General features: G+C 37.9%; 1 protein-coding gene across 3 annotated transcripts in view; it reads left to right on the top strand.

Moving 5' to 3' along the window:
* Positions 1–22,442, top strand: part of NCK1 (NCK adaptor protein 1) — an 80,284-nt gene that overhangs the window by 13,929 nt on the left and 43,913 nt on the right. Inside the window, exon 2 of one of the 3 annotated variants that reach the window (XM_004762449.3) lies at positions 20,171–20,279. The exons of the other annotated variants lie outside the window; for them this stretch is intronic. The gene's annotated coding sequence lies outside the window, so the exon portion shown is untranslated. The remainder of the gene's footprint in view (positions 1–20,170; positions 20,280–22,442) is intronic. 3 annotated transcript variants of the gene reach the window in all.

Raw genomic sequence — 22,442 nt, 5'->3', positions numbered from 1 at the left:
AAGATGGCCATCTATAAGCCAAGGAATACCTGAGGCTACCAGAACTAGGAGAGAGTCCTGGAACAGATCCTTCCCTCGTGCCTTAGAGAGGGCATTGCCAGTGCCTTGATTTTGGACCTGTGGCTTCCATAACTGCGAGATGGATTTTCATGCTAAGCCAATGCAGTTTGTGTTTGTTAACAGCAGCCTTCAGAAACCAATACACTAGATAACTGAAGAAATGAAAAGCCAGTAAGGGAGCACTCAGGTAGTAGAGCTAGTAACTATAGGAAGTAATTATTACCCCATGGGGCTGGGAGAGCAAAGAAAAGATAATAGGATTATTTAGAAGCATGAAGAGTGGCCCCAAGGATCTGAAACTCAGACTTCTGCCTGCTCAGAAAGTAAAGGTATTTTAGGAGACCTGATGAGGCTGGTCTATGAATGGCAGGAAAAACACAAGCAAAAAATTGCTGTCTAGAGCCAGTTGCTGCCCCTGGAATCTTTGCTATTGCCAGGGAGAAAATTATTGGTCAATGGTTGATGCTTACCTGAAGGGATATCTCCCTGTTCCTTTCTTTAGTCTTCTGGTGTCTTTCTTTTTTTTTTTTTTTTTTTTTAAATATTTTATTTATTTATTTGACAGAGAGATCACAAGTCTTTCTTGTGGCCCTTAGATGATTCTCCAAGTCTAACAGGGAGTCAGCTAGCAAAGGAGAAATGTGATTTATAGGGCTCCAGCCCCCCAGTGTTACAAAGCAGAGTAGAGGAGTAGGTTTGAAGCCAGAGACAATAACTAACTAAATACCATAGACACTGAGGTTTGTTCTTCTGAAAATTTGAAATACATAAGACAAAGAAGATCTTGTAAACTTCCAGAGATGGAGGAAATGGGTCACATTACAGAGATTTGAGTGTTCTCAGCTACAGCCTCACAAGCCAGAAGATAGTGAGCAGTGCTCTCAAAATCTGAGGTAAAATAATTTCCAGGCTAGAATTCTTTTCCCAGCCAAATTTTTTATTTTCATTTTTTTAAGATTTTATTTATTTGAGACAGAGAAAGTGAGAGAAGGAGCAGAGGGAAAGGGAGAATTAGACTCCTTGCTGAGCAGGGACCCCGACATGGGGCTTGATCCTGGGTCTTGGGGTTCATGACTTGAGCCGAAGGCAGACGCTTAACTGACCGAGCCACCCAGGCACCTCTTAGCCAAATTTTTAAGCATAAGTTTAGAGGGCAGACATTTTCAGACATGCAAGGTCTCTAAAAATTTTTCTTCCTTACTTCCTTTTTTAGAAAGCTATTATGTGATGTGCTCCACCCACAAAAGGAAGGAGAAAACCTCCATAAAAGAGAAGGTGAAAGAAAGAGAAAACAGGAAATCGTGTCTAGAGAGACAGGCATTCCTAAGGTCATAGTAAAAAGGACTCACCAAATGCTGATTATCTGATAAAATAGCAGTGAGTCCAGATTTGAGCAGTGGGATGATGTTGCCAGTTTTAGGACATTGAAATAATAAAATATGTGATGTCTGTATATCCAGTTTAGGCAATTGGCAAAAAAAAAAAAAAAAAAAGGATTTGAATTAGTGGATATCTTTCATTTGCTTAGTTTTTTTATGTCGGCATTTTAGAACTTTGTCCTGGAATTATTTCTCTCTTTTAGTCTCTCACAGGTGATCTCGTTCAGTCCTCTGATTTTAAATAGTATCGATAGGGGGATGCTTCACAAATTATGTCTCTAAGAAAGATCTCTGTACCATTTTACATTCCCACCAACAGGGTACAGAGATTCTTAATTTCTTCAAATCTTTACCAGCCCTGGTTGTTTTTTCTCTCTTTCTGATAGTAGTCATTCTAATGGATGGATATAGAGTACTAACCCATCATGGTTTTTATTTGCATTTTCCTAATGATTAGTGATGCTAAGCATCATCTACTATCTACTATATTGTCCATTTGTATCTTTGGAGAAATGTCTATTTAAGTTCTTTGGTTTTTCATTGGGTGATTGTTGAGTCTTAACTGATTTTTAAATTTCTGCTGTTTTCTTCTTTCCTTTTGACTCATTCTTGATAGAGCAGGCAGAGAATTGTTTTCAAGATTTCTGTATTGGGGCGCCTGAGTGGCTCGGTGGGTTAAAGCCTCTGCCTTCAGGTCAGGTCATGATCCCAGGGTCCTGGGATCGAGCCCCGCATCTGGCTCTCTGCTCTGCGCCTGCTTCCTCTCTCTTCCTGCCTGCTTCTCTGCCTACTTGTGATCTGTCTGTCAAATAAATAAATAAAATCTTAAAAAAAAAAAAAACCCAAAAGATTTCTGTATTACTGATGGTATGCTAACAACCCTAATAAGCAACAAATCTTAATGGTTTAACACAATGGAAATTTGTAATGCTTTCTCACATTACAGCCCAGTGGATGTGTGTGATGGAGTAGGAGTTGGGATACCTCTGTTGCATGTAGTCGTTCAGGGACACAGGCTCTTCATTCTTTTTTTTTCCTTTTTTTTTTTTTTTAAGTGGGCTCCATGTCCAGTGTAGAGGCCAGCGTGGGGCTAGAACTTATAACCCTGAGATCAAAACCTGAACCAAGATCAAGAATGAGACACAAAACCAATTGAGCCACCCAGGTGCCCCTCCTCTGTCTTTTTTAAGTCATCATTTTTACCACCATGTGTTTTTTGGGGTTGTTTTGAAAAGAGATGATGGTACAAAAGAAGCTTTTAGACCCAGGCTGGAAGTGGCATGTATTGCCTTTACCCAACATTCCATTGGACAGAACTGAGTCACATGATCCCACCTAACTACATAGGAGGCTGGAAGATGTAGTATAGCCGTGTGCTAATGAAGGAGAGGAGGAAACAGACCTTATGGAGCACTAGCAGTCTCTCAGTGTTTACTGGATTAGAACACCCCTGCTTAAAACTCTTCAATGACTTTTTTTTTTTTTTAAATGCATGGAATAAAATTGGCCTGTGTGTTTCATCCTTACTTTGTATCACTTTCTCCTTTATTATTCTCAAGTCACATTAGACTAGGTCATTTCCCAAAACATGCCAAGATTTTTCCTTCCTAGAATGTATGTGTTGTGGTTTCCTTTGCTTGGACCACTCTAAATATTTACACGACCGTCTCCTTTTCATTTTAAAATGTCAGCTTAAAATCCATCTCTAACTCAAGTATCTAAAGTAGCTCTCCTTTTTCCTTTTTTTTTTTTTTGAAAGCACTGTTTATTACAAACTATAATTTTTTTATTTGAACATTTTCTTTGCTTTTGCTGTGTCCTATTCTCGAAGGCGGTGTCTCTTTCTCACTGTTCTTAGCACATGCCTGTCATTTTGTAAGTGTGTTGTATGAATGAAATACTATTTATTATATACAAACTGAAGTAGAGAGACTAGAGTGAATAATAACCAAGAGCTCTAATGGTAATTGAGTTGAACTGTTGAGGGTTTTGGTTTTAGTGGATGCAGTATCAGTGGAATACAAAAGAATGAACGAGGGACATTTCAAAGGAAAATCCAACACAAATTGCTGTGTGACTTAAGCAGGGAGACTTGGAGAATGAGATGATAGTAGTTTATAATGGACAGGGATTAATAAGGAGGTTAGCCATAAAAATGGATGATCTGTTGAGAGAGAGGGTACACATTGAGTACAGATGACTCAGGAGAAAAAAGAGGAGCCACAAATGGAGACCAGGAGGAGTGGATGGAGAGGAAGGAAGAGAACCAGTTGAGTATAGGCTTAAGGAAACCAGCAGAGTTTTAGAAAAGAGTGATGGTTAGCTTGACTGCTTCTAGTATGGCTATTCCTTGTGATATGTATTTGAAGATTCTGAAATGTTACCTTTCATGAAGGTTATAAAATGGTGATATTAATATCTTCTTCATAAGATTGTTGTGAGGATTAGTAACATACTATATTAAAAGCACTTAACATACTTCGTGTACTTTGTCCAGTAAAGTGAAGTGAAATAGAATGAGACAGTACAGTTAGGGATTAAGGAGGTATTAAGTTAGGCATTAAGGAGTTTGTGGTGGGAGAAAAGGTTTCTGGGCTTTTTTTTTTTTTTTTAATTTAAAGATTATTTATGTATTTATTTATTTGACAAAGAGAAATAATGAGGGAACACAAGCAGGGGGAGTGGGAGAGGGAGAAGCAGGCATCCCACCCAACAGAGAGCCTGATGTGGGTCTAGATCCCAGGACTCTGGGATCATGATCTGAGCCAAAGGCAGACACTTAATGACTGAGCCACCCAGGTGCCCAGACTTCTGGGCTTCTATAGCAACTTTTCTTTAGAGGTATGTTCTTTTTAAATGTTACAGTAAGTCAGAATTGTACTAAAAGCTTATATAGAGATAACATTAATGAATTTTTATTGAAGTATTTTTAGTAGGAATTTTCTGATCTGAAAGTATGCAGAATCATAGCAAAACAATGGCAGTTCATGGGGCACCTGGGTGGCTTAGTCCATTAACCGTCTGCCTTACAGCTCAGGTCATGATTCCGGGGTGCTGAGATTGAGCCCCATGTCTACTTCTCTACTGTCCCCCTCTGCTGGTGATCTCTTTCTCTTATTCTCTCTCTCTCTCTCTCAGATAAAATCTAAAAAAACCAAAACAACAACAACAAAAAAAACCAATGGCACTTCATCTGTTTATGCTACTTAACCATATCCTTCTACTGAATCATCTTCTGGAAGCATTTATAATGCATGTGCCCCTTTGAAAGTCATTGTCCTTTAAAATAGTTTTGAGTAGATTATTCTTTAACATTGAAGTGAAATAAGAATATATTTAAATTGGAAGCATAATTTAATATGTCAAATTGCATTAACACCAATGAAAGCATCTTTTTTAAGTCAGTGGAACTTCATTTGGGATAGTCTGGAGAAATTCCAGTTGCCACAGGCTTCTGTCTCCAGGTAAACAAGTATGAGAATCATTAGCACAAGGGAAAGTGGGAGCTTTCTTGCATTCCTTTTTATTCTTACCTTTTAAAATTCTTTTTGTTTAGGGAACTTTGGTGGGTTAGCTGAGTAGAGTTTGGTACTAGTTCATCTTATACAAGGTATTTATATACAAGATACTTATTTGTTCATATCTTATACCTCAGTCACTTTTTTTTCTAAATATCTATTATAATGGAAAAAATAAGTTATTATTGCCTTTCTCATGATCATTAGCAGTCTAAGAATAGAACTTTGGAATAAAGGATAAGGTAAAAAGTCAGATGGATAAGGAAAGAAGACACAAGGGGAGAGAAAAAGAAGTTGAGAGATGATTGGTGAAAAGAGCTACTTAAGTTTATCTTTCCCTTGTACCAGGCTTCAACTGGCAGTGAATTACAGTTTAAAAATGCTTTGTTACCAAAATGTCCATCGATAGATAAATGGATAAAGAAAATGTGGTGTGTGTGATATACACACACACCATGGAATATTATCCAGCCATAAAAAAGAAGGAAATCTTGCCATTTGTAATAATATTGATGGAGCTAGAGAGTATAATGCTAAGTGAAAAAAATTCAGAGAAAGACAAATACCGTATAATTTCCTTACATGTGGAATTTAAGAAACAAAATAAACCAGCAAAGGAAAAAAAATACACAAGCCAAGAAACAGACTCTTCCCTCTGGTGAACAAACTGATGTTTACTAGAGGGAAATTGCGGGGGGTGAGGGGGACGGGGAACGGGACAGGTGAAATAGGTGAAGGGAATTAAGGAGTACACTTGTAGTGATGAGCACTGGGTGATGTATGGAATTGTTGAACCACTGTATTGTATACCTGAAACTAATATTACTGTATGTTAACTGTACTGGAATTAAAATAAAATGAATTGCTTTGTCAGTAGCATATAGTTGGTGATTTTTAGGTTATTTGCTGCCTGGGAGAGACATTAATTCTGTGTTGTAAATTTAGAAATAATAATCGCTGAATTTATATCCATAGAACTGATGGTGGAATTTTTAGCATTAGGTAGGAGGGTAAGGGTGGGAAATACAACCATGTAGCATGTACCATACTAAGTATTTTAAGTATTCTTTAATTTTCATAGTCACCCTGTAGGAGGTGTTCCTAAAGCACAGAAAGGTTAAGTAACGTTAGCTCGTGTCACACAGATAATAAATGGGAGAGCAAGAATTTCATTTATTTATTTATTTATTTATTTATTCAAAGCAAGAATTTAAACTGGTCTTTCTTTCAAATCATTTTAAAGATTTTATTTATTTATTTGACAGAGAGAGACACAGCAAGAGAGGATACACCAGCAGGTAGAATGAGAGAGGGAGAACAGGCTTCCCGCTGAAGAAGGAGCCAGAGTCAGGGCTCGGTCCCAGAACCCTGGGGTCATGACTTGAGCTGAAGGCAGATGCTTAATGACTAAGCCACCCAGGCACCCTTAAACAGTGGTTTTCTATCCTTTCATAGTTATCTTTTATTCATCCCTTTGCTTTATTTTATAGTTCCATTCAGTCACTTGTTGGCTTAAAGAAAAAAAAAAGCTCTGTTGAGATATATTTCACATACTATACAGTTCACCCATTTAAAGTATATAATTCAGTGCCTTTCAGTATTTTTAGTTTTACAACTGTCATCACAATTTAGAACATTTATATCACCCCTAAAGAAACCCCATTCTTGTTAGTCATCAACCTTTAGCCCCTCTACTCCCAGCCCTCGGCAACCATTAATCTCCTTTCTGTCTCTCTGGGTTTGTTCATTATGGACATTTTACATAGATGAAATCCTACAATATGTAATCCTATAATATGTAGTTCTTTGTGATTGGCTTCTGTCCTTACCATATGTTTTTAAGGTTCATTTATGTTAAAGCATGTATCACTACTTCATTCCTTGTTACTGCTGAGTAATATTCCATTGTATGGGTATTCCACATTTTATTTATCCATTCATCAGTTGATGAACATTGGGTTCTCCCTTTTGACTGTTAAGATCTTAATACTGCTGTGAACATTTATGGGCTTTTTTTATTTTTGTGGTAAAATATACATAACATAAAATTGACCATTTTAACCATTTTAAAGTGCATAGTTCTTTGGCTTTAAGTATATTCACGCTGTTGTGCAAACCATCACCATCATTTATTTCCAAAACTTTTTCATCTTCCTCAAGTGAACTGTCCATTAAACACTAAGTTCCTATTTCATTCCTCCAGCCCCCCCGGCATCTGCCATTCTGTTTTCAGTCTCTCTGTATTTGACTACTCTAGGAACCTTACATAAATAGAATCATACAATATTTGTCCCTTTTTAATTGGCTTATTTAACTTAATGTGATGTCTTCACAGATATACATATGTTGCAACATGTAGTCAAAATTTCCTTCTTTTTTAAGGCTGGTAATATCCTGCTGATTGTATATATATACATTTTATTTACCCATACATCTGTTGGTGGACAGTTGGTTGCTTCTGCTTTTTTGCTGTTGTGAATGATGGTGTTCTGAATATGCATGTATAAATATCTACTCAAGACCCTGCCTTTTTTTTTTTTTTTTTTTGCTAGATCATATGATAATTCTGTTTTGATTTTGGGGGGAAAGGCTAAACTGTTTTCCACAGTGGCTGCACCATTTTACATTCCTACCACCAGTACACAAGGGTTCTAATTTCCTTAGGTCCTCTAATACTTACTTTGTTTTGATAATAATTGTCCTAATGTGTATGAGGTGTTATCTCATTGTGGTTTTGATTTGCATTTCCTAAATATGATTAGTGATGTTGAACACCTTATTTGTGTTTACTGGTCATTTGTGTAATCTTGTTTTTATTGAGTTGTCAGAGTTCTTTATATATTCTGGATATCAATCCCCCATCAGATATATGACTTGCAAATATTATTTCCCATTCTACAATAGTGTCTTTTTAAGTTATTTTTGTATGTAGTGTAAGGTAAGGGTTCAACTTCATTGTATAAATTTTTATGTAAAAATATGTTTTCATGTATCTTAGTTGTATAACTAGGAGTGGAATGCCTGGGCTATGGGGTAACTTACGTTTAAACTTTGAGGAACTGCTGAATTGCTTTCCAAAGTGGCTCTATCATTTTACATTCAACCAGCAGTGTATGAGGGTTCCGGTTTCTCTATTGCTTTTGAAATCCAGACCACATTAGCTTCTGACTGGCTTATTTCAAAATTTCCTTGGCTGGCCTCTTTGGTGATAATCTCACAACTCTTCTGTCCTCTCACCAGTTCTTAATGGTGTTCATTGTATCATAAGAGATTCGAGATGGAAGGAACTAGAATCATGGAAGTTAAACCATTCATTTTTCAGTTGATAAATAAAATTTGAGGAAGAGATTTGACCCCTCTCTTCCTCAAATAGAGTGACATTGTCAACACTAGATACCATACTATGAATATAGCTTTCATTTTATTAAATCATCGTGTTCCCCATTTATGTGTCTAAAACACTTTTCCTGTGGTTAACTAGGTCTCCTCCCCATCATCTACCCTACATTAGTCTAAAAGCAAGGAGTTGTGTGCAGGTAATTTATTTGGCAGGTGATCCAAGGGAACAAGAATTGGGACCAGAATAAATGAAACAGGAAAAAAAGAAAAGCCAGTACAAGAATGTGTATTATTGAGTTACTCACTGCTGTGGCAACTAAGGCTCAATCCTAGTGGGAACTCCTGAGGATCTAGATGCTCCTCCAGTTGTCTACTTGTGGATGGACAGGAGAAACTATTACTGCTCTTGTTCTCCATCACTTCACAGTTGTGCTAGTGGTGCATAGATTCTTTCGCCTTCCCTTTACCACTTAGGACTCCACACAAGAGCCAGACAAGTGGGTTGGTTCCCCATGGTGTCTTACTTTGTGGCTTCAAAAAAGCACAGGGCAGAAAGCAAATGAATCACAGTGAATTCTGTGGGGGGTGGGGTAGTTGAAACTTGACCAGAAGCATTAGCTTTAGCTTATGACAAGTGTGATGCTCAGAATAATGATGTCTCAAAGATCCTAATCCTCTGAACCTGTTAGTATGTTACCTTGCATCACAAAAGGGATTTTGTAGATAGTAAGATTTTCCTGGGTTCTCTGAGTGGTCCCCCTTGTAATCACAAAGAACTTTATTTTATAAGAGGTAGGCAAGAATGTCAGTCCAAGAAAGAGATATGATAATGGAAGCAGAGGTCTTGATACGGCAGGGGCCAAGGGATAGGAGCAGCCTCTAGAGGTTGGAATGATAAGGAATGGATTTTCCTCTGGAGCTCCCAAAAGAATGCAGGCTTTGATTTTAGTTCTATAAAACGTGTTTTGAAATTCTTATCTCTAGAACTTTAAGATAACAGATTTGTGTTGTTCTAAGCCTCTAAATATGTGTCAATTTGTTACCCAGCAGTAGGAAACTACTGTTAAAGCTAGCATCAAAGGACAGATGGACAGCATGAGGATGGAGTATAAGAGATTTCTGATAGAATCTACCTCTTGCTGTTGGCCTTGCCTTTGATTCTAGCTTTATTAGTCTCCTACTGCTGTTTAGCAAATTACTACAAATCTACTTCTTTCTCTGCTCAGATCTGCTTGGACCCCACAGTAATCCATCATTGAGTCACTGCCGGCTCTTCCACAGAAATAAGGGTTAGTGGTGCATGCTAGTGCTACCTGCTGCTGCAACTGATTTGAAGCAGTAATAAAGACTCATTTCCTTCTTTCACCAACCATTCTAGATTTCCCTTATGCTAGGCCAGCAGTGCAGCTGCTTTAGGTTGCTTGTGACTTCTAGACTTTCATTTTTAAGGGATTTGAGCCCTTAGTTCCCTTGCCCTTTTTGGGCCATGGTTGCTGCAATTTCCTGTTCGTTGTAGTTCCAAGCATGGAAACACCCTAAATTCCAGACAGACTTCTTCCTACCCCAGGTGTGTACCACCAGCTTAAATTAGAAAACAGAAAAACTTTGCTCCTCTACAGGTCCAGTCTTACCCTCTTTCAGTTATTGATGTTACAGAAATACATTTTTAAATACTCATTTGTCCAAACATATAGACTAGTAATTGTGTGGTTTTTTAAAAGACTTTATTTATTTGTTTACTGATTTGAGAGTGAGTGTGTGTATGTGCAAGTGGGTTGGGGGTGAGCAGAGGGAGAGGGACAAATAGACTCTGTGCCTAGTGTGAAGCCTGTTGCAGGGCTTGATCTCAGAGTCCTGAGATCATGACCTGAGCCAAAATTAAGAGCCTGATTGCTCAGTCACCTGAGCCATCAAGGCTACACAGGCCACCCAGTAATTGCTATTTTTAATACATTAGTCTCTTACATTGTATAGAAAGCAAAGTGTGTACAATAATAGTCATTTTAGACTAATAAGTGTTTTTAAAAGTTGTTTATTAGTGTTTTAAGTCATATAGAGAACAAAAAAACAGAGTTACAAACTGAATTTTCGGTAATTCCATCTTTTATACTCATGTGTTTACCTTTATTGAGATCTTTATTTCTTAATATGATTTTGAATTATTGTCTAGTATCCTTTCATTTCAACTCAGGAAGTACTTCCTTTACATATTTTGCAGTGCAGGTCTGGTAGTAACAAACTTCCTCTGCTTGTCTGGGAATGTCTTAATTTCTTCCCTCACTTTTGAAGTCCAGTTTTATTGAAAATTGGGTTTTAGGTGACTGTTTTCTTCTTCCAGTATTTTGAATATGTCAACCTATAGGTGACCTTGAACAACATAGTTTTGAATTATGTGTGTCAGCTTATATGCAGATATTTTTATAGTACAGTACTGTAAATGTATTTTCTCTTCCTTATTTTATTTATTTATTTATTTAAGAACGAGAGAGTGGGGTAAGAGCAGAGGAAGAGGGAGAGAGAGAATCATAAGCTGGTGTGGAGCCTGGCACAAGAGTTCCAACTCACAAGCCCGAGATCATGACCTAAGACAAAATCAAGAGTCGGATGTTTAACAGACTCAGGCCCCTAGGCGCCTTGCCCTCCCTTATGATTTTTTAAAATAACATTTTCTTTCATCTAGTTTAGTTTATTTTAAGAATATGGTATGTAATATACAAACTATGTGTTAATCAACTGTTACTGATAGGCTTCTGATCAGGAGTAAACTGTTAGTTGTTAAGTTTTGGGGGTGTCAGAAGTTGTACATGGGCTTTTGACTGTGTAGGGATCAGGGCCCCAATCCCTGAGTTGTTCAAGGGTCCACTGGACTGTCTTCTGTCCTCCAATTTCTCTTCTTTCTTTCTTTCTTTCTTTTTTTTTTTTTTAAGATTTTATTTACTTATTTGACAGAGAGAGATACAGCGAGAGGGAACACAAGCAGGGAGAGTGAGAGAGGGAGAAGCAGGCTTCCCACTTGATCCCAGGACCCTGGGATCATGACTTGAGCTGAAGGCAGACACTTAACAACTGACCCACCTAGGTGCCCCTATCCTCTAATTTCTAATGAGAAATTTCTTGGTGATCTTATTGAGGATCCCTTGTGTGTAATGATTCACTTTACTCTTGTTGCTTTCAGGATTCTCTTTGTCTTTCTGTGTTTTCATTTATAGTTTATCTCAGTATAGATTTCTGAGTTTATCCTGCTTGGAGTTTGTTGAGCTTCTTTGATTTTTTTTTTTTTTTTTTTTTAAATAAAACTCAGGCTCACAGCCAGAGATCTAGAGTCCCATGCTCCACTGACCTTGCCAACCAGGTGCCCCTAGCTTCTTGGATGTTTAAATGCCTGTACTTCATCAGATTTGGGATTTAGCCATGATTCTTCAAATAATCTCTTTGGCCCTTTAGTCTCCCTCTTTTCCTTCTCAGACTCCCACAAGGCATCTGCTGGTTCTTTTCTTAGTATCCCACAGATCCTATTCTCTGTTTACTTTTTTTAAGTCATTTTCTTTGTGTTCTTCAGGCTCGATAATTTCAGTTGCCCTGTCTCCATGCTGATTCCCTCTTTTACCTGTTCAAATCTGCCTTTAAATCCCTCTGATGAATTTTTCATTTTTGTCATTGTACCTTTCAGCTGGAGAATTTTTTAGGTTTTCTATTTCTGCAGATACTACTATTCTGTTCATACATCATTTTCTTTACTTTCTCCACATCTTTCTTTAGTTATTTGAGTATCTTTAAGATATTTGTTTTAAAGTCTTTGTTTAGTGGGTTTGTTAGCTCTTCTTTCTCCAGGATGGTTACTGTTGGTTTTTCCCTTTGAATGGGCCACACAGTCCTGTTTCTTTGTAATCCTGTGTGTGTGTGTGTGTGTGTGTGTGTGTGTCTTTGTTTCTGTCTTTGGTTTTGAAAACTGCATACTTGAATCTAATAATACGATAAATCTGAAAATCAGATTGTCCTTCTGCCGCAGGTTTTGCTGGGTTTTTGTTTTTATTGTCTTGGCTGTCTCTTTGCCAGGAATCACTTTGAGGTATAAGCTTTCCTCAGCTCTTCACTGAGCTTGTGCCTTTTTCTGGATATGTGTTGTGTTGATTTTCTTAATCCCCTTATTACTAGTCCTTTATTATCTAGCTCCTGAAAGGAGAAATTTAAAAAAGACACCAGCTCTTTAGGTTTCCCTCAGCCTGAGGGATGGGGGGGGCTTACATAATGTGTGTGTGTGTGTGTGTGTGTACACACATCAGTGACTGCCTCTTTGTCAGCACCTCAGTGATCAGATGCATCATGCAGCTGTCAGTACATAGATCCCTGATATTTTCATGACAGGATTCTTACTCTCACCTTAACTCCTGCAAGCCACTCTTCAAACTAATGTACAGCTACCTGGCATGTGCCTGGGGAGTGGAAGATGTGTAGCCCTTGCTGAGTTAAGAGCTGAAATTAACTAAAATTTATAGTCCAAGACTTCTCTGGAAGTTTCAAGCCTTGGAGTAGACTCCAGAGTTCTGAAATAGTTCAGTCAGACAGATTCTGCAAGTACAGTTGTTGTCTAGGTGAAGAGACAGATTCTTAGTGCTTCCTACTCCACCATTTCCCAGAATCTCATAACTTTACGAAAGATTCATTATAGTTTTGAAGACTTCTTAATCTTTTTCCCATTATTTTCCAGATTAAACCTCAAAGCAAATACGTTTGAGACCTTTTACTTCGTTTTCAAGTTTAGATAGCAAATACTTGAAGGAGGGATTCTTGTTTCTGATCCCTTTTTTTTTTTTTTCTCCCTAAGAAGAAAACTAAATGCTTCCAACTTGAAGACTGGAAGAGTGTGAGACTGGAAATGGAGAGACCCCTTAAGAGGCAGTTGCTTCCGTTACTACTACTAAGGCAGTGGTAGTGAGAATGGAGATACATGGATTCATTTGAGTCCTATGAAGGAGGTGAAAAGGACATGACTTGAAATGATGGGATTGACTGAGTAGACGTTCATTAATCCAGATAACTGTATTAATTAATGGTAATAGTGTTTTCTAAATTATAGAATACAGAAGCAGAAACTCCTAAGGGAAATGTAGTTAAGTGTGAGGTGCCTGTGAGATGGATAAGTACAGTACTTCAGAAAGCATTTTCATACCTAGGAATTTTAAGTAATAGTGTACTGGTTCCTGGTAACTCCCGTGGGTCCTATTGCATGCATAAGCCAAAAGGTAACAGGAAGTCAATAACATGGAGGGTAAGAGGGGGAAATAGATTTAAGCATAGCAGTTAAGGTGAAAAATAACTCCAATGTTATGATTAATTGCATATTAAATATGTCTGAGAGTTCAGGTTACCACAAGTTTAGCATATATATGTTAGGAGAATATGGTTGCTGAGTAATGATATAATCTAAGCCTTATTTATACTGTATGGCATAGGGAAATGATAGTTCCACTGTCCCCTATGCTTTGTGTTTTCTTTTGGAAATATGTACAACTTGGAGCAACACTTTTAAGAGATACAGTAATTAGAGTCTATTAAAGAGTAACAACTGGAACAGCAAAGGATTAAGATGATGAAAAAAATCAGAAAACACAGTACAAATCTGGTTTTATTTAGTCCAGATAATTTGAGGAGATATTTTTAATTTTGATTGTAGTTTTGATGTAACTCAAGAGACTTTCTTGATATAATCTGATTCAGTTCTCTCATTTTACAAATAAGAAAATAGAGTTTTAGTTAATATGACATTCCCTGACTCAGAGTTAATAGCAAGGCAGTTTAATGGCAATCCCAGTTTGTTAAGCATATTTTATCTATTGGAACAGTAAAGCAGGGCTGGGACTAGAGTGAGACAGCAAGTTGCCTAGGGTACAAAATTGAAGGAGGTTGTCATTCTTAGATGCAGACCCTGCACTTGCAAGATCTTTATTTATCAGAGTAATATTTGAAGATGGTTTAAAATGTCAGATAGTTACAGGAGATACCTCCTAGCCCTGCAAATTAAGGATAGCCTGAGGAAGCTAGATGGAGTGATGATGGTGGAAGAGAATTATCCCTCAAGACCTAGCCCTCCGTGTATGGTAATCTGGCAGTTGGCAAGTACCTGTGAAGCATTACTTCACTTTTTGTGAGAACAGTGTGGGGTGCTCTATCTTTAGGCCAGGATTGGTTCCTGTACTCTTTTCTTTTTTTTTTCCCCCTTCAATCAGATCTCAGAGGCTTTAGTTTCCTCTGTGCCCTTTTTTTTTTTTTAAGATTTTATTTATTTATTTATTTATTTGACAGAGAGAGAGAGAGAGATCATAAGTAGGCAGAGAGGCAGGCAGAGAGAGAGGGGGAAGCAGGCTCCCTGCTGAGGGGAGAGCCTGATGTGGGCCTCAATCCCTGGGATCATGAACTGAGCTGAAGGCAGAGGCCCAACCCACTGAGCCAGCCAGGCGCCCTCCTATGTGCTTTTAAAGCTGTTTTCATCCACAGCCTCTTGGGGGTTCTCTCAGCTTGGCTGGCGAGTTAGACAATCTAGACATAACTCTCATTCCTTTGCCTTTACAGCTCACACAGCCAAATAATGGAAACAATTTGGAGGTTAATAGTAGCAAAGACAGAGATTAACCCAAAAACCCAAATCTGCTTTTACTGTCATGACCTTTTTTTCTAGTTTCTGACTTCCATTTCGGTTTTGAGAGTACAGTTACCTAGTTGAGCTGCATTCTCCTTAAGTAAAGGACATGTTTATTTATGAGGGTATTTACCCCCAGCACTTAGGGGTTAGAGGTTGTCTAGGCTAAATAAAACCCTCCATGTGTCAGGAGGATAATTTGTATTTCCCAGAACTTAAATGGATGACACATGAAGTATACAAGATGTCCTCCGAATATTAGTGGTTTCCTTTTTTGGCATTACCCTGTAAGGAGAATAAAACCAGAAAGTCCAGCCTTTGTCTTAGAACTAATGGGTATAAAGTTGTGCTGCCTATCTGGAATTGTCCTTTTTATACCTGGTGCCTACCTTGCCTCCTTAGGACCATTATATTATTTGTTCTTTAGGCCTTTGGAGTTCAAGACAGGACATTTGTTTTTATATTACAATTTAAAATAGGTGGATTCTGGGAACTAAGAGTTTATAAAGTAAAAAAATGGGTGGTTTTATTGGCTCAATCAGAGGTAGCTAAACATATATAAAAAGTAGCAGTATATTGGATCTAGTTTACAGATGCAGTTGGCATGCTGATGGGAGCAGAATAAGTTGAAGTCAGCATTACAGATGAAGTTGTATTAGCAAGAAATAGAACTTTTCCCACTAGCCTCTAAGCTCTGTCAGGACAGATACAGCTTTGTAAGCTGGTTAGCTCATACTCTGCCTCGTACACAGTAGGGCCCAAAGATAAATAATAAATAAGTTGAAAGCTTGGTAAAATCAGTTATTTTGTTGTTTATAAGCTCCACATAGTGTTCAGTTTGGCTACATTAAACCCGTTCCAGAGTTTAACCACATACACACAGTTGTTAAATTTGGAAATATCTTTACTTGCTAGTATTTGGGTTTCCTCAATATCCATCATTTTTTTATCATTGTTTTCACATTTTTCTTATATGTGAAGTCTTTCTTTTAGAGTTCTCTTTTTTTTTTTTTTTTTTTTTACATTCATTCAGCAAATATTTATTGAACACAAAGTAGATGTGAGGTACTGTGAGAGACACTTTCAGAAAGTGGTTGTTTTTCTGTTTCCAGAATTGCTGTTGTTCTTCTCTTCGATCTGCTGTTGGATTTTCAGGTGTTTGCAATCTTCAGATAAGCTTTCTAGCTGATCTCCGGCTAGCTGAAGTAGTCTCAGCCTGCTACTTCTCAGCCATCTTGACTCCTCCCTCTTTTTTCTTTTAAATTTGTTACTCTAGGGGTGTCTGGCTGACTGAGTTGGAAGAGCTTGCAACTCTTGGATTTGAGTTGGGGCCCCATGTTGGGTATAGAGATTACTTAAATAAACTTCAAAAAAAATAAATTTGATACTGTCTGTTCAGGTGCCTGTTATCATATATTGACCCTATTTGTTTGTTTTAACAGAAAAGTAATTTTAGTTTATGAAATGAAATATCCCGAGATAGGTTCTGGGTTGACGAAAATTAGATTTGGAGGCTGAAAAAATGGACTCCCATCTCTGTGGCCCTCTCACCGTCCAGGTTCTATATGGTGCCATTTACTTAGCTCTCAGGTTTAAGTCTTTTGGGGAAAGAGTAAGTACCTTTCCAATAACCCCTGTATGCATCCCAGGAGTCTTTCTGAATGAACCACTTGAGTTTTAAGCCCATTCGTCGCTAGTCACAAGAATTAAGGGAATTTAATATTATTGGCCATGTGTGAATTGCATAAACTACTCCTGAATTCTTGGAACTCCACCTCAAGAATGTCAAAATAGAATTAGGATTGGGGATGAAGGGGATAGTTTCTGAAGAGAAAGTTGAGGTACTGTTATGAAAAGAAGGGAAAATGGATACTGGTATAGCTTAAAAGTCAGCTAGCTATTTTAACATTTTGATTGACTTAGTTTTGATTTTCAAGGGATCAGTGAGGTTTTCCAAATTAATTTTTTGAATTATCAAAGTAATACTTGAAATTCGATTAAAGTTTCAAATAGTGCTAAAAGGCCTAATAACAAAAACAGCAGTTCTTTGCTTTCCTTTTTCTACCCCCTTGCCTCAAGAAGTAATCACTAAACTTTTTGTACAATATTGTGAATGTACTTAATGCCGCTGAATTCGACACTAAAAATGGTTCAGATGGTAAATTTTATTTGTATTCTATTAGTTAGATAGGACTGCCATGACAAACTATCATGGACTGGGTGGCTTAACAGAAATTTATTGTCTCAAAATTGTGGTTGCTGGAGTCTAAGGTCAAGTTGTCATCAAGGTTGGTTTCTTCTGAGGGCCTCTGTCTTTGACATAATATAGATGGTTGTCTTCTCCCAGGATCTTCATATGGTCTTCCCACAGAGTGTGTCTGTGTTCTAATCACCTTTTCTTACAAAGACACTAATCGTACTGGGTTAGGGCCTACCCTGATGACTTCATTTTATTTAATTACCTCCTTAAAGACAGAGTCACGTTCTGAGGTACTAGAGGATAGATGTCAGCATCTGAATTTTGTAGGGGAAAAAATTCAGACCATATTATGTACCACAGTTGTAAAAATAATACATTAAAAACGAACTACAGAGACACCTGGGTGGCCCAGTTGGTTAAATGTCTGCCTTCAGCTCAAATCATGATCCCAGGGCCCTGGGATTGAGTCCTGCATTGGGCTCCCTGCTCAGCAGGGAGTCTGCTTCTTCCTCTTTCTCTGCCACTCTACCTGCTCATTCAATTTGCTTTCACTCTCAAATAAATAAAATCTTTAAGAAAAAAAAAATGAGTACAGTCAATCATCCACCCATTCGTGTTTAGGTGACTAGTAGTACAATAAGGATTAAATCAGTTAATGGTTTACAGTTGTGGTATTAATTATGACGTTAAATTCTTCATTATTTTATTTTTTCATAGATGGTTTATACCATAATTGCTCATCATTTAGCAGTTTTAGCAATAGTATTATATTCTTTTTACATTAGTAATAACATATGGCTGCTTCTTTAGATTATATAAAATGTAATATTCTTCAGATTATAGAATGGTAGTATGTTCCTTTTTTTAAAAGATTTTATTTATTTGACTGACAGAGATCACAAGTAGGCAGAGAGGCAAGCAGAGGGAGAAGGGGAAGCAGGCTCCCTGCTAAGCAGAGATCCGGATGCCGGGCTCAGTCCCAGGACCCTGAGCTGAAGGCAGAATTTTAACCTGAATTTTGACCTGAATTTTGACCTGAGCCACCCAGGCGCCCCTAGAACGGTGATAATGTTCTTAAGGTGATCTTGGTACAGATTATTGTAATTCAGAGTACTAAGTAAAATTTTGTGATACCTGACGAAATAATCATATAGGGAGTAATGCTTTATGTATTGTAGGGCATTAATTAAATAAGTTGTTGAGAAATAGAATTACAGTTGATATTTTTTGAAGATTTATTTTAGGGGGGAGGGGCAGAAGGAGAGAGAATCCTGAAGCAGACTCCCCACTGCGCAGGGAGCCCTGTAAGGGGCTCAAACCCAGGATGCTAAGATTATGACCAGAGCTGATATCAAGAGCCAGCCACTTAACCAACTTAGCCACGGGCCCCTGCAGTTGATATTTTTTGAGATCATGTTTTGCTTGATACGTCTTTCTTTACTTTCAGGCCTTCACTGTATGTCCTCCTAGTCTATAACTACTCAGTAAACATTTTGTCAAATGAATAAATGATTAATTTTGATAATGCACGGGACTTTTGCCTGTGTTGTATTTTGTGTTTGCTTATATTGGATTTTCCAAAGGCTATTTCTAAAAATAAATAGAATAAGGGGGTGTTTTATTTGACCTATTCTTTAAAAAAACAAAAAAGGCTTGGGATGCCTGGGTGGCTCAGTTGGTTAAGCCACTGCCTTCAGCTTGGGTCATGATCCCCAGGGTCCTGGGATGGAGTTCTGCATCTGGCTTTTTGCTCAGTGGGGTGCCTCCTTCTCTCCCCGCCTCTGCCTGCCTGCCATTCTGCTTGTTATGGGTGCGTGCTCTCGTGCGTGTTCTCTCTCTGACAAATAAATAAATAAAATCTTTAAAAAAACAAAAACAAAAACTTGATTTTTTAAAAAAAGATTTTATTTATTTATTTGACAGACAGAGATCACACATAGGCAGAGAAGCAGGCAAAGAGAGATGGAGAAGCAGGCTCCCTGCTGAGCAGAGAGCCTGATGTGGAACTTGATCCTGACCTGAGCCAAAGGCAGAGGCTTTAATCCACTGAGCCACCCAGGCGCCCCTTGATTTTTTTTTTTTTTTAAGATTTTATTTATTTATTTGACACAGAGATTACAAGTAGGCAGAGAGGCAGGCAGAGAGAGGGGGAGGGGAAGCAGGCTCCTCACGGAGCAGGGAGCCCGATGGGGGGCTCGATCCCATGATCCTGGGATCATGACCTGATCAGGGCAGAGGCTTAATCCACTGAGCCACCCAGGCGCCCTGCAAAAAAGGCTTGATTTCTTAAGGAGTCTTTATTTCAGACTAGTCTATAATTTTTTATTTTCCCCATGATGGGATTCTTACCCATTTTTTTTCATTCTCAGAGTGTTTAACAATTAAAATTACTTACAAGATACTAAGGTTTAAAACATTGAATAGAATAAAATCTTATGAATTGCCTTGTCTTTTTTGAGTTACTTACAGCACATAGAAGTTAGTTATTTGGGGATATTTTCCCCCCTTCATTGTTTACCTAAAGATCTGTAACCCAACCAAACTTCCGGAGTTAGTCACTTGGGTATTGTCACTCTGCTGATTTTTATCAGAAACAGGAAATTGTCAGGTTATGTGTTAAACAATAAAAGAATCTAAAATTGCATTTGTTTTAGCATGAGAGATTTCTCTTTAGAATTTTTTTCTATTACTAGCTGGTTCCTTCCTTTTCCAGTGTAACAACTGGCTTGCCCAAAATGGTCATATTTATTATGGCCTATACACACAGCAAACTATATCTTTCCTCATAGTTTACATATCATACACAATATGGTTTGGTAAAATGATACGACAAACTTAGTGTCATTTAATATATAGATATGCTGAATGGATTTGTAAAAGTTGGTTGGGGAAGAATGTGTTTTTAGGTGTTTGACCTGATACTATTTCTATATTTAGGTTAGCAGTTCTCTAGAGATTCTTAAAATACCTTTTAAGGAGTCTACAAGACTAGACTATTTCCATTATACTGAGATATTCATTTCCATTTTCACACTAGAGTTTCCAGAGGCTGTATGAATGCACTGGTGTTTTTATAATAAGATGTCAACATTTGAAGATCTGCAAAACTTAGTGAATATTTATTGCATGATGATACAGAATCATATGTGAGTATAAACAGGTCCATTTAAACTATAAGACTGAGCAGTGAATATTTTCTGCTATGTATTTTAGTTTACATTCAGTAAGATTGACACTTTTTGGGAGTGTGATTGAGATTTGACACAGTTATGTAATCACTACCACAATCTAAATTCAGAACAGTTCTTCACTCCTCATGCTTTGTAGTCCAGAATGTCATACGTAGCCTTTTGAATCTGGTTCAGTGAGATCATATATGGTTAATGTGTGTTAAACTTTATAAGAAGCTGTTAAACGTTACCCTTAGTAACTATATAAAACCGTAGCTATATTGTTTTGCATCTCCACAAGCAGTGTTAGAGTTCCCCATTGCTTTGCATCCTCACTGGTACCTGGTACTGTTTGTGTTTCCTCTCTCTCCCCCTTTACCTCTTTCCCCTCCCTCCCTTCCCCACTTTTTTACTACCTCTCATCTTTTGAAGCCATTTAATTCACTGTGTTGTGATATCGTTTTGTGGTTTTAATTTGCATTTCTTTAATGACTAATGATGTTGAAGATCTTCACATGTGCTTGTATATCATCCTTGTGCAGTATCCCCTCTTTCCAAAAGTTCGTATTATGCCACTTAAGACCTATGCTAGTATGGTAATGACCTTTTTTTACCGGGCGGGGTGGGGGTGGCGGGGAGTGAAAATCCTCTTCAGATTTTTTTTTTGTTTGGTGAAAATAGGTACTAATTTAGGTCTTTAAAAAGTAAAGTGGTGTGACTTGAACTTTCAGAAAGCAGGGGATACCTTCACTTCATCTTATTTTGGCTTCTGAAAGGTTTCGTAGGAATGCTCTGCTTGGAGATAGTGGGATAAACCTCTGTCATCTTTGGTGAAGTATCTGTTCAAGTGTGTGACCATTTAAAAATGTTAAATATTTAAATATTTTTGTTCCATGGCTTTTCTGGGCACAGCCTGAGGCAGTGATTTCTAGGGTGGAATAATACACCAGTGGCTCTGTTGGCCTGCCCTCCACAGCTTTGCAGTGGGAGTCATCCAGGCTGTTGAAAGCTACGTGATGACCTCCTCTTCTGAAATGGGAGAAACAGGCTTAATGATCTCTGAGTCACCTTTTGGATCCCTCTTCCCTTGTCTTGAAGAATATCTTGTGTTTGCAGTGGAGTAGCTTTCTGGTTTCATCCTATACAATCAAGAAAACTTGACAATCTTTCTTAATTCCTTCTTGTCTCCTTCCAGTTCAGATTGGCTGCTTCTTGCTGGGGTGGCTGATTAAATCTCATGTTCACCCTTACTCTTTTCTATGAAAGGATCCATTGTCTCTTATTACACTCCTAGTGTTTGATTCTGAATGTGTTTCTTATTTCTTTGCACTACAGCAGACTGAGAATTTCCTACCTTTTAAATTAACTTCTTTTTGATGAACATTTCCATCTTTAAGGTATTTTTTCCATGTTTACTATAAGCATTCAAGAGAAGCCAAGCCACAGTTTCAACACTTTGCTTAGAAATGGCCTCAGATACCCAATTTCATCCTCACAGATTCTGAGCTTCCACAAAACACTAGGACATGACTGTGGTTCAGCCAAGTGCCTTGCCATCTTATAACAAGGATCACCTTTCCAGTAGCATGCACCTCATTTCTGTCTGAGACATTATCAGATTGGCTTTTATTATTATTAAAAAGCAAAATTCAGCTGAGCAAATTTAAAGATTTATTGGCTTTATTTAATGATTCATAAATTGGACAGTATCTCATTTAGCAGATAAAAGGGGTTACAGAGAGCTATACAGAATTAAAGGCTTTTATAGGAAAAGGAAGTTTCTAGCAAAGAGTGGATTGTTTCAGATAATGTCACCTTCTTAGGGAGAATGGAAGAGTCTGTTGAGTGGATTACTTTAATTGGTGCTGACCAGTTAATTCCAGATTGACTGGTTAAAGGTTACATTTCTGGGAGAGACTGAAACTGCAGTTAGGTTAGGGATTGAGTCTTACTCTTGGTTTGTTGATGTGGTGCTTAGCATGAGCAACTGCAGTTTGGGCCTATAGTCTCTTTTTTAACGTTGTCTGTATTTCAGCCAACATTATTTTGTTCATGACCACTTAGGTATTCTCTTAAGAGGGTTGAGGCTTGGTGCACCTGGGTGTGGCTCAGTTAGTTAAGCATCTGACTGCCGCTCAG

The sequence above is a fragment of the Mustela putorius genome, unplaced genomic scaffold, assembly GCF_011764305.1.
Source record: "Mustela putorius furo isolate JIRA1106 unplaced genomic scaffold, ASM1176430v1.1 tig00003834_pilon_pilon_pilon, whole genome shotgun sequence".
Lineage (NCBI taxonomy): Eukaryota > Metazoa > Chordata > Mammalia > Carnivora > Mustelidae > Mustela > Mustela putorius.
Note: the sequence above shows the minus strand (reverse complement) of the source record. Positions and strands in the feature narration are given on the sequence as shown.